Raw genomic sequence first — 11,668 nt, 5'->3', positions numbered from 1 at the left:
TTGGCTAGTGTATTGATCTATAACACGCGTTCTGATTGGTCCTTATGAGTCGGCCACCGACATATAATCGTACTTAGTGTGAATGCTTTTACTACTAGTCGGTCCGATTATAAAATCGGTCGGGTCGGACCAGTCTGTCTAGTCGGTCATAGTGTGAAACAGCCCTAAAACATCAAAACTCCACGACTCCGACTCCACAGCCCTGTGCATAAGTCACATTGTGATCGAGCTCGTTTTAGTACATTAGTAAATTCCAATTTTAATAACATTAATAAATTTTTGATACAGTAAACAAGTGAAGGCATTTCTATTAGTAATGTAAACACATTAAATGAAAATGCGAATACATACACAAATGAACATTAGCTCTAAAGGTATAGAGAAAATTAGTCATCTTCATCATAAAGTAGCTTTATTGACAGGTAGATGTATCGGCAAACCCAGCAAGTTTTGTTATATAATCTGCAGTTTATATTAATTTTGCATTTCGTTCAGTTTTATACATACAAAAGCAGCATGAATTCGAACATCGAACAAGAAATTTGCATGAATTGTTTCCTCGAACCTTGTTGGACAACAATCCTCATTTTTGGATTGGATCCTTTTCAAATTTGTTCTTGTGAACAACCAATTTACGAATTTAAATATCCGAAATTTAAAAAAATCTACATTAACATTGTTCAGTTCATATCCTGGCAAATCACTATTCTTTTCCTATGGCAAACGTTACCGGGTTTAGGCAAATACGCGTTGTGTCTTGGATTCTTTGATGCATTCAAAAGTAATGCCACTATAATTAAGATTACATTTCTACTTATATTTCTCGCGTGTTCAATCACTTTAACATTATCCAGCCGCAGCAAGATCAATCTAATAACCAGGCTAAGAAGCAAATTCTTCTATGAAAAAATGATTCTCGAGAATAACGTTCTAGTGAGAAACGTCTCTCTCTATGTGTCTTTGATTGTTATCGCATTGATAATTGGTCTTCAAACATTAAATTTGACTTTGTATTATCCTGCTTTAGTAAAGAAGCAACACTTTCAATTTGAATCTATGCTATGCATTGTTGGAATTGGAGCTGGAACAATTTTTCTTATCGGAGGAGTAGCACATGTATTACTCTTAGCTGCTTTAATGGCATTTGTCTGTCATAAAGAGTTCGAAGAACTTCTTTGCGAATTGCTATTGATAAAAAAAACCGACAGAAATGTGAAAACAAAATTAGAAAATTTGATGATTCGTCATCAAGAATTGTGGAATTTTATGAATCAGGTCAACACGAAATTCGAAATTGTTGCTGTAATTCTTTACTTCGGAATAATTTGGGGAACGAGCTTTCTGTATTACGCTTATTTGCATCTTGATATGCATGAGTATTTTAAAATTGCGATCTTTGCGTTGATGATTATTTTTTCATTGATTTGCNTACTAATAGTTCACGAAAATTATTATTTTCGTGAACTATTAGTATTTCAGTGTGTAAATTTTCTTTTCTCGTCTCCATACACATGGTCCTTCGTGAAAATTGTTTCAATTTTGCCATATCTCGATGCTTCTGCTTCTGGTGTCGCCAAATGTTTTCCCCTTTTCCATAAGTGCTTAGCACCATATAAGGAAATTTATAAAGATCTTTTAACTAGAAGCAAGCAATCTAAAATTACAAACACTTTTTCAAAAGGTAAAGCATGAATCTGAAAATAATGCAGAAAAATGGAGGATAACGATAACTTGCCAAAAATAAAACGCTCTCGGTTAATAGTGCTTTTAGTGATGACAAAGAAAACTGTTTAATTTATATTAATATGTATCACTTAAGAAAATTTTAATAAAGATATTTAACTTAATTATGAAAATATAGTAGCATGTTTTTTAATTTTTGGAACCTAACCCTCCTTTTCGTACTAGTTCTTTGATTCGCATGACACAGCAATTTTTTGGAACGTAACTACCGTGTTATACGGGGGTTACCTGTACTTACACCATGTAGTATCTGTATTTATATATATTAGAGAGAGTCTGATGTCTGACATCAGCAACGATTTTTTCTGCCAGAAATATTACGAAAATTGAAACATGGAATGTGCGCATTCTATATCAGAGTGGAAAACTCACTCAGCTATTATGGACATTTGATGAAAATTGGTTGGACATCCTTGGTGTCCGTGAGGTTAGATTGATGACAAACGGCCTAATCAGTAGCGAAGGCAAGACCATTTTGTATGCGGGCCAAGAAGAGCGGCACGAACTTGGAATAGGTCTTATTCTGAGTAAACAAGCAACAAAAGCACTTCTTGAATGCAGACCCTTTAGCGATCGGATTATTACAGCTCGCTTCACCCATGGACAAGTTAAAACGACTGTGGTGCAGGTTTATGCACCAACTAATGATACGGAGGGCACAGTAAAAGATGAATTTTATGAGCAGCTTCAAGACGTCTTTCATGGTATCCCGAATTATGACCTAACGGTCACTTCAATGTCCAATTCGGCGGTGATCGTCGATGACTCCAGACTGTGATTAATGCTCATGCGTCCTGTGCTCTTATGAGCGACAATGGAGAAAAGCTAACATCGATTTGTGAACACAACGGTCTGTGTGTTAGGAACACACACTCCAACATCGGCATATCTATAAAAAGACCTGGCAGTCACCATACAGGAACATTTTTAACGAAATAGATTTTATTTGTATTAGTAAAAAGTGTAGGTCATCACTGTGCGATGCAAGTGTTCACAGAAGTACATACCAGTAATTAGAGAAAATTAAATTCAAACTTTGTAATCAAAAACAACTCTCGCTAAAAATACTGTTTGCGATAAAAAAAAATTAAATGATCCAACCATCGCTGAAACATTTACTCTGGGGTTTCATATTCGCTTCGCCCTTCTTGGAGAGATGACAGATACGGAAGATTTCTGTGAAACCTCAGAGACATTACCACAGAGTGCATCCAAAACATCATTGAAAGACATCGTGGAAGACAAAAGAACAGTGGATCCAAGATCGCTCGTGGAAGTTGATTGATGAGAGGAAAGCTGCAAAACATAAATGAGACCAATCTAAAACAATTGCTGAGATGGAGGAACGAAACCAAAGATACACCGAATTGGATAAACGTGTAAAAAAAAGTTGTCATAAAGACAGGAAAAAATGGTTAGAAGAAAAGGGCGTGAAGCACAAAAGGCTTCTGACCGAAATGACCCCGAAACTTTTTACAACATAGTCAATGAATTGACTGGGATGAGGAGAATTGACTGGGACTCCAGCGTTCCAATAAAAGACAACAATGGAAAGCTTCTGATTGCTCAAGATGAGCAGAAAAAGAGGTAGATGGAACATTTTTCGAAAAAACATTTAATCAAGCAGAACCGACCGTCATATACGATTTCGATATTGAGGATACATAGAATGAGCTTCAGGTGGACAATAGCGATATTACCCTTGAGGAAGTAAAGCTTGTAATTAAAAGCCTAAAGAATAATAAGGCAGCTAGTTCGGACGAAATTACGGCTGAGATTTTGAAGCATAGAGAGCAACCCATGTTGAAAATATTAACGTTATTGTTTAACAGGTGCTGGCAGTGTGGGGAAGTCCCAGAGGATTGGAGAAGAGGCACTGTAGTCAGAATTCTTAAAAGGAGAGATATCACCGAATGTACCAACTGGCAAAGTATCACTCTCCTGTCTTTGCCTAAAAAGGCATTTTGTGTGCTTTTAAAGCTAAAATATCGACAAAAAGTTCCAAGCACACCGTACAGTACGAGGTATTCGCTATCTGAACGTCACGACACTAGCGGCATCTCGTGGTAAAAACCAGAACTACGGCTACGGAATCATTCTGTAATTAGACGCCAGTCAATTACTGGGGAACGTCTGAGTCGTCTCTGCACTGCACACGATATAGATATCATTACTAGTAACCTATATGGATTAGAGGAAATGATAGAACTGAAGTAAGTATTCGAGTGGGATTGAAGATGAATCTGCAAAAGACAAAAACTAACGTTTAATGAATTAACTGTAAAAAGGAAGATTATGACAGAAAGAACACAAATTGAAGAAACAAATTAAGTCTCTTTGGGTCAAGAAACAACTAAGGATAACAATATCATGAATGAAATAAATAGAAGAATTAGAATCAGATACAGTACATTTGACAAAAATAGCATAATTCTAAAAGCAACCTGCCACTGTGACCGAAAAGAAAAGTATTCAACCAAATATGGTATGGGCCGAATACATTACTAGAAGACAAGTCGACTAATGTTTTAGAGTGGTACCCACAAACGATCAAAAGTCGAAGACGAAGACCCGAAATACGATGGCGTGACGAAATAAGGAATGTAGTTGATGTAAATTGAAAAACCAAAGCTTTGAACATGGAAAATGAAAAAGATTAGAGGAGTGGATTGATAATGGTTAATCATGATGATGATATTGATATCTTCTTATATACTATTCTATATACAGTACTTCCTTTCATATGTAACTTTCTGTGTCTTCCTAGGCAAGTGGACTCTTTATATAAAAGAATTAAACTTGGTTTTGCAATGTGATAATATTTATCATCTTCATTTTGTGGTGATAAATTTAACTCTTAATCAATCACTTAAAAATTAACAGATATTTTTCTATTTATATTGATATCTTAGAAAGATATGCCGATAAGTGGACAGACACTGGTATAACAATACGAAACCGTGAATTTATCGATATTTATTTAAACGTTATAAAATTAAGTATTTTTCTAAAGGTATACCTTTAGATAAATATTTAAACTTAGTGAATGTGTGCGTTTTCACAAAACAATATAAAATATCGTATTTTTAATATATTATTTTTTATAAGCTAATTAGTTTACGGAAAAACAATGTTTTTAAATCAAATACAAATTACACTATCCGCAGTACATTGTGACTACATAACGGCGTTTAGGAAATTGATTCTGAATCGAAAAGAGGGCAAAAGGGGCCTTTTCCCTTGTTATATATAACACCCGGAAAAGTAATACGAAATTATTTGTTTTGTTTTGTGTAATATTTTATCCTAAAATCAAAGTTAAATGTTATATTAAATATATCAATAAAATAAATATAAACAAATATTTTTTTATATTTGGAGTTTATTAAATACTAGCAGTTAAGCCCGGCGTTGCTCGGGCAAAAGTAACAATAGCGAAGATTAAGATTATTACGTTATAGTCAACCTTACCCGTTTTCACAGAATGCAAGAATTGAGTACCCCCGTTTCCGGACTAATTAGAGAATTTTTAGATGTGTCTAAAAATATGTTCGATTTCTTGCAAAAACGAAAAAAACTACATCTGCGTCTTGCACGTCGCTTTCTCTTAACAATTCCATTGTTACGTAACACTTCCATTGTTGATAGAAGTGTTGTCTGAATCTTGTCCCTCTCCCCCGTGGGGAGGAATTTCGAAAAATCCCTTCTTAGTGTGCGTTCTCGTGACGTATCTTAACCGTGTACCAAATTTCAACTTTCAACTCCTAACCGTTCAACATCCCGGAACATTTCAGAATGTTGTGGAATACTCTCAAATACTCTCGAACGTTCTGGATTGTTCTAGAAATTTGTAGAAGGCGAAACTTATAGCCCTTATATCTTCAACAGCACGCCCTTCAGGTAAAAACGGGAACCTTCTTCGTGGATGGGGGATAGAGGGCTACCATACCATATAACTCCCTTGATCGTACCGGGACTCGTTTTTGAGTTTTAGCGGCACGCACATTGTACACTTACCTTTATAATATATATTGATTTTGTAATCTAGGACCCTTGAAGTGCCCTTGTACCCTTGCCGCTTCTCTCCGGAGCCCAAATTCCAGTCAAATAGTTGCTGATGTGAAAAGACAGTGAACATGGTACATCAAGATAAAATACAGGTGTTGTCCTTATTGATGTTATATGACAAAGAAGAAATCTGCTGAATTTACAAGAAAAAGTAAGGATACAGCCTACCTTTATATAAAGTATATTAACTTGTCACTGGAACTACAGTTGGACTGGAAAATGAATTTGGAAACAGGAATAACCCTGTAGGAACCCTGATTCCTGTTTCCAAATTCATTTTCCAATAACTCCAACTGTAACTAACAGGAACTTACTGGTAACATTATGTCTTAAAATATGTAATAAGCTCTCAGACTAGATGTCAATATATAAGCTTGAAAACATTAAAAGTAACTAAATTAACATGAATTCTACTAGCACAAAAAACTATGACGTATTTATAATTATATCAGAACAGCAAACAAATTAGAGTTTAATCAATTATTATTGTATGAAACTAAATTTCCTATGTTGTTATCTGTTGGTTCGTTAGTTTATCCGATATGCAAATCTTTGTTCTTAAACCGATCCGGACAAAAGTGTGCATGAGTATTACGTATTGTTAGACCCTGGAATCGACACTAAGCTGTATGTTACCCCAAAATAATAGGATAGGATAGAAATTCTACATTCTTTACTTGTTGCACCATCTATTAGCAGAAGTAATATATAAATACTAATTGATTTGTTGATTTTTGGATTGTTGATAAGAGATTGCTGGTTCACTTGCCGAAAACTGCAGAGTAACTTAATTAATGCCTGCCTAAAGGTATCCTCACTGTAGAATCAGGTTAAAAAGTTGCTTCTTTCAACGAATATAAGGGTTCATCTATTGGGAGACAGATCTATATAGAATGTTGCTAATCAACTTTTGCGTCTCGGTGATGGTAAATTCAGTGAAAATTCAAATTATAATTTGATTACACTTACTATATAAACCACAAATGGATATACGAGAAAGCAATATTGGCATCTAAAAAGAAATGCATTGCCGAACTGAATGTGCAAGTCGAAGCACAACTTTCACAAAGTTACGCAATGTACAACTCCATTGGTTTCGTTTAGGCGACAGGTCGGACAGAAAAGTACCCAGTGGAGTTTTTAAACTCCTTGGAATGGCCTTAAACATCACCTCATAACCTAGAGCTATAGATTCGTACACCAGTAATGCTTTTGCAAAAATTTCGACTTACCAAGATTTTACAATCAGACGAGAATGGTCGTTTTTCTCTCATGTCCAAGCAATATTTTTTAATTTTGCAGTTTCATTATTCTAAATACTTGGGTCAATAAATTTACGTTTAGTTAATAGCACTGTTGTTTTTACCATCCTTTCTAAAACCTGATCAACGACAGGGACACATCCCTAGTATTACAATAAGAAAGAAAATTTTATTGTTTTAATTTAAATCAGAGACGTTTACAGTGGAAATGAAATCGCATATATATCTGTTACTCGATACATTCTTCAACTTCAAAAGTCCCGAAAACACAGAATGTAAAGTACTCGCCATCTGAAATCAAACAAAATGAAATTTACTATTTCATATTATCAATTCTTCAAATATTATGTAAAATTTAAAATAAAATTACTTTCAGAGGGATTCTTTTATTGACACAAAAGAAACCTCCAATCCACAGACACAGAGATGTTTTTCCAAATCTTTTCATGAAATTCAATATCTAAAAAATATTTACATTCAAAGTTCAATTTATAAATCAAACTTAATTTATAATAACATTACGATTACGATAAACTTTACCTTTAGCTTTTGTTCAAGCTCCAAATCACAAATTGCAAATCGCCGAATGTCTTGAAATCCATTCTGCATCTAAAATCGAAATATAAATTAATTAAGAAATTTAAAAATTAAGCATTTCCTGCTTAGTAAATAAATACCGTGAAAGCGATGCAGCATAGCAAACAGCCACATATAATGCAGGTAAATGAAAAAGTAATCATCATAGCAAAAATCCATATTTTGTAAAATTCGGGCATATGCACATAAAAATAGGCATAATATAAGAAACTCGTTCCCCAAATTATCCCGAAATAAATATATAATAAAGAAAATTTAAATGTTGTATTCCATTGATTCATATAAATCCACAATTCTTGATGACGGATCATCAATTGCTTTAATTTCGTCTTCAGATTTCTGTCGATTACTCTTATTGAAAATTGTTCATCTGAGAGTTCTTCAAACTCTTTATGAGAAACAAACGCAATTGAAGCTATTAACAGTAAACATTGTGCCATTCCTCCCGTCATTACGCTTGCCGCAAATCCAACATCAACAGTACAAAACAGTGCTTCTAGCCGAAACAGTTGTCTATTCTCCAACGCAGGATAGTAAACAGTCAGAGTAATAACTTCAAAAATCATAATTATTAATATGGCATTCAACGAAAGGGGAAGGACGCTCATTCTTAGCCGAGCATTACTTCTGACAATATTTTTCTGATGAAAATAACTGTTTCGAAGAGTTTTTAGTAGATGGAATTTTGTTTTATTCGTTGAAGTCAAGAAACTTGAATAAGTCGTAAATAGGATTAATGCTGTAATATTCATTATTTTAGCATCGTTCTCGAATATGTCATACCATCCGAGACACAAAGCATATTCTCCTATACCTGGTAACGACTGCCATAGCAAAAGCAAGGTAAATTGCCATAATACAATTTGAACGAACTGAATGTAGATCTTCTTTAATTTCTGAATTTTTAATAAATAATTTGGCTGTATGCAGGAACAAATCTCTAACATGTCCACACCGTAAATAAGAGCTGTGGTCCAACAGAGTCTGAGGAAACAATTCATGCAACTTGTATCTTCCATATTCGAATTTGTTTTGTTTGTACTGTGAAGAATGTTATAATGTTAAGACGGATTTTCTGTAAATGCATATGCAAGGTAAATGCATCTTTTATGGCATCTAAGATACTAGACAATGAATTTTCTTCTGTGATTTCTGATCGAATGTGTACAGGCAAATTAATATCATAAAATTTCATTCCTAATTTTTATGGTTATTAGAATTAATTTGAAGAAATATTTTAAAAGCATCATCAATAATACTTGTGCTAGTTGAAACGAATCCATTAGCTATAAATTCTTTATGTATTATTAAACTTAATTGCCAATTACAGTAAAAGCTATGCCATTAGCAATGTTCAATATTTACTATATTGAACGTTGCTAATGAACATTCGGAATAGTTCTTAGTTCTATGACATAATTGACAAAAATAATTGGCAAGTTTATTTGTTCGTAAACGGCATTGATGCTATTAAACTTTCGTAGTTAAAAGTAGAGGGAATGACAATAAAGATAAATCTTGTGTCATATGTCGATTAAGCACATGAAAATTTTACACTTTATTCGTATTTACAATTTGTTTAAAAACAAATTATTAACCAAAAAATAAGGATTTTATCTATACTAATATTATAAAGAGGTAATGTTTGTAAGTTTGGATGTAGCGGGTAATCTCCGAAACTACTCATCCGATTTCTAAAATTCTTTCACCAATATTTAGAATGGAACTTCGGGATGGACATAGGCTGTATATTATTCCGGTAAACATTGATATAAATTAAAAGATATCATCTAGGGTTAAGGCTTTTATGTCCAACAGATGGCGCTACGAGTACGACGACCTAAGTTTGCTTTTCTGTGAGGATGAACTAAAGCGGATCATCTACCTATTTATATAAATAAAAATGTAATGTTCGTTTGTTCCTACCGATTCCTTTGAAATTTTGACACAACGCTGCATTCGAATACACACGTGTTTTTATATAATACACGTGTCGAAATTCCTCCCACCCGGGGGAAGATGGNTCATCTTCTATCTATTTATATAAATAAAAATGTAATGTTCGTTTGTTCCTACCGATTCCTTTGAAATTTTGACACAACGCTGCATTCGAATACACACGTGTTTTTATATAATACACGTGTCGAAATTCCTCCCACCCGGGGGAAGATGGTTAGGATTAAGTCTTATTGTAAAGAACTCTGCTTCTATTTATACTATTTTAGATGCGGGTTTTTGCGTTTTTGATTGCGTTTTAATAGGGTATGTCAACAGAATGTACACTAAGAAGAGATTTTTCGAAAAATTCCCCCCATTGGGAAAGTGTTATACATTTATAATAGATACATTTTGAGCCACAACAACGCGTGGCGGAGTCTGCTAGTATTCTTAATAATTTTATATTACTGTATTATTATATCTAATAAATGACATGAAATGTGTGTAATACAATCTATTAAAAATTTAAAATTTTTCGTTATTGCGGTTATTATATTTTTACAGATTTTTAATACAGTTGTGTGTCGTGTAGAAAATAATTTACAAGCCCAATTCTTTCCATTGATGCTATTGTATTTCCGTACTTACAGATGAAGAGATAGGGCGTAAAGGGTGGGCATGTGTCATATCTCGAGTGGATACACGAAAATTTCATGTTATTAGCATTTATAATTTGTGTAAACATTAACTCCTATCCCTATTCAGGAAGAAATACAGTAATTGAAAACATTAGTTATAACAAATCAATAACACAACAGATTTCTATGAAAAAATTAAGTAAACCTACTATCTATTATTGAAGAACCATTAAATTCAGTTATTAAGTTAACCATTTAATTAAAATTTATATTCATCTGAGTGTTTCGTACTCCAAGGAACGATTCTACTGTTTTAAATGAAAGGAGAAAATTCATATTCATTTCACAAATTGTTACTGAATATTCTCTTTTCACTCGAGTGCTTTAATTTTTAACTATTGTATATCTCTTTGCACAACACATACCATAGGAATAGAAGCATTATTTAGTTTATTTTCAAAATTTTAATAATAATTGCTTAGCAACAGAATGTCCTAGGTGATAAAGGTGCTCTGGAAGCTGAGATCGCATCTGAGCAGTCAAAAAATTCTAGTAATTTTCACGCACGGTTCGTCCCGGATACTTTAATTAAGGGGTTAATTTAAGCCCTGTCCCTCACCACTCGCTTGTCCCCATTATGAGCTTGGCCAAATACACTATAGCAGGGGTGTCCAACCTTTTTGTTTCTCTGGGCCGCATTGGAAGAAGTCAAGGAGTTTTGGGCCACAAGTATATATAATATATACTTGTGGCCCAATATACAAGTATATTTAAAAACTAACATGTCTAGATTATAATAATAAGTATTAAAACTTTATCAAGAAAAAAGGATATTTTAAAAAATTACTTCTACAGAGACTCAATTTTTACTTAGAAATAGATAAATCCATTTATTATAAAAGAGACTAAAGAAAATTCATTTGAAAAACACAAATATTTGTTTTATTTGGGTCTATAATTAATAAAAAGCGACGAAACACCATTTTAAAGTGCATTTTTATTCAATTAATGTAATTATAAATAATATTAGCCGAAAAAGTAGCCAAAGCGCCAAATGATATTTTTTACGTCAAGCAAAAAAGTAGCCACATTTGGCCCAATGTAGCCAAATCTTGCAACGTTGGAAGAAATACTAAATAAAGCTGGAGTTGTGAATCAAAGGATTATAGACCCAAGTGCGGGGAAAAAGAGGCAAAGGACAAAAGATAAAGAAGTGAAAAAGGTTGAAAAATTACGGGTCTATATTTGTTTAACAGAAGATCTATTTAACGTTTCTCACTACTACATCTTTTGTCCTTTCTCATCTTTCCCTCCCTTTCCCAAATTTGGATCTATAATCCTTTGAGTCACAACTCCAGCTTTATTTAGTAATCCTTCCGCATTCACACATTTCCAAATATTTGAAAATATTTTCTTTCCACT

General features: G+C 33.5%; 1 pseudogene; it reads left to right on the top strand.

Moving 5' to 3' along the window:
• The first annotated feature begins 355 nt into the window (after positions 1-355).
• On the top strand, positions 356-2,756 carry LOC111642111 (annotated as a pseudogene).
• Positions 2,757-11,668: the final 8,912 nt, after the last annotated feature.

This window comes from Centruroides sculpturatus, unplaced genomic scaffold, assembly GCF_000671375.1.
Source record: "Centruroides sculpturatus isolate CEXI.00-Female unplaced genomic scaffold, Cexi_2.0 scaffold1644, whole genome shotgun sequence".
Lineage (NCBI taxonomy): Eukaryota > Metazoa > Arthropoda > Arachnida > Scorpiones > Buthidae > Centruroides > Centruroides sculpturatus.
The sequence above is the reverse complement of the archived record's forward strand: the minus strand, read 5'-3'. Positions and strand labels throughout refer to the sequence as shown.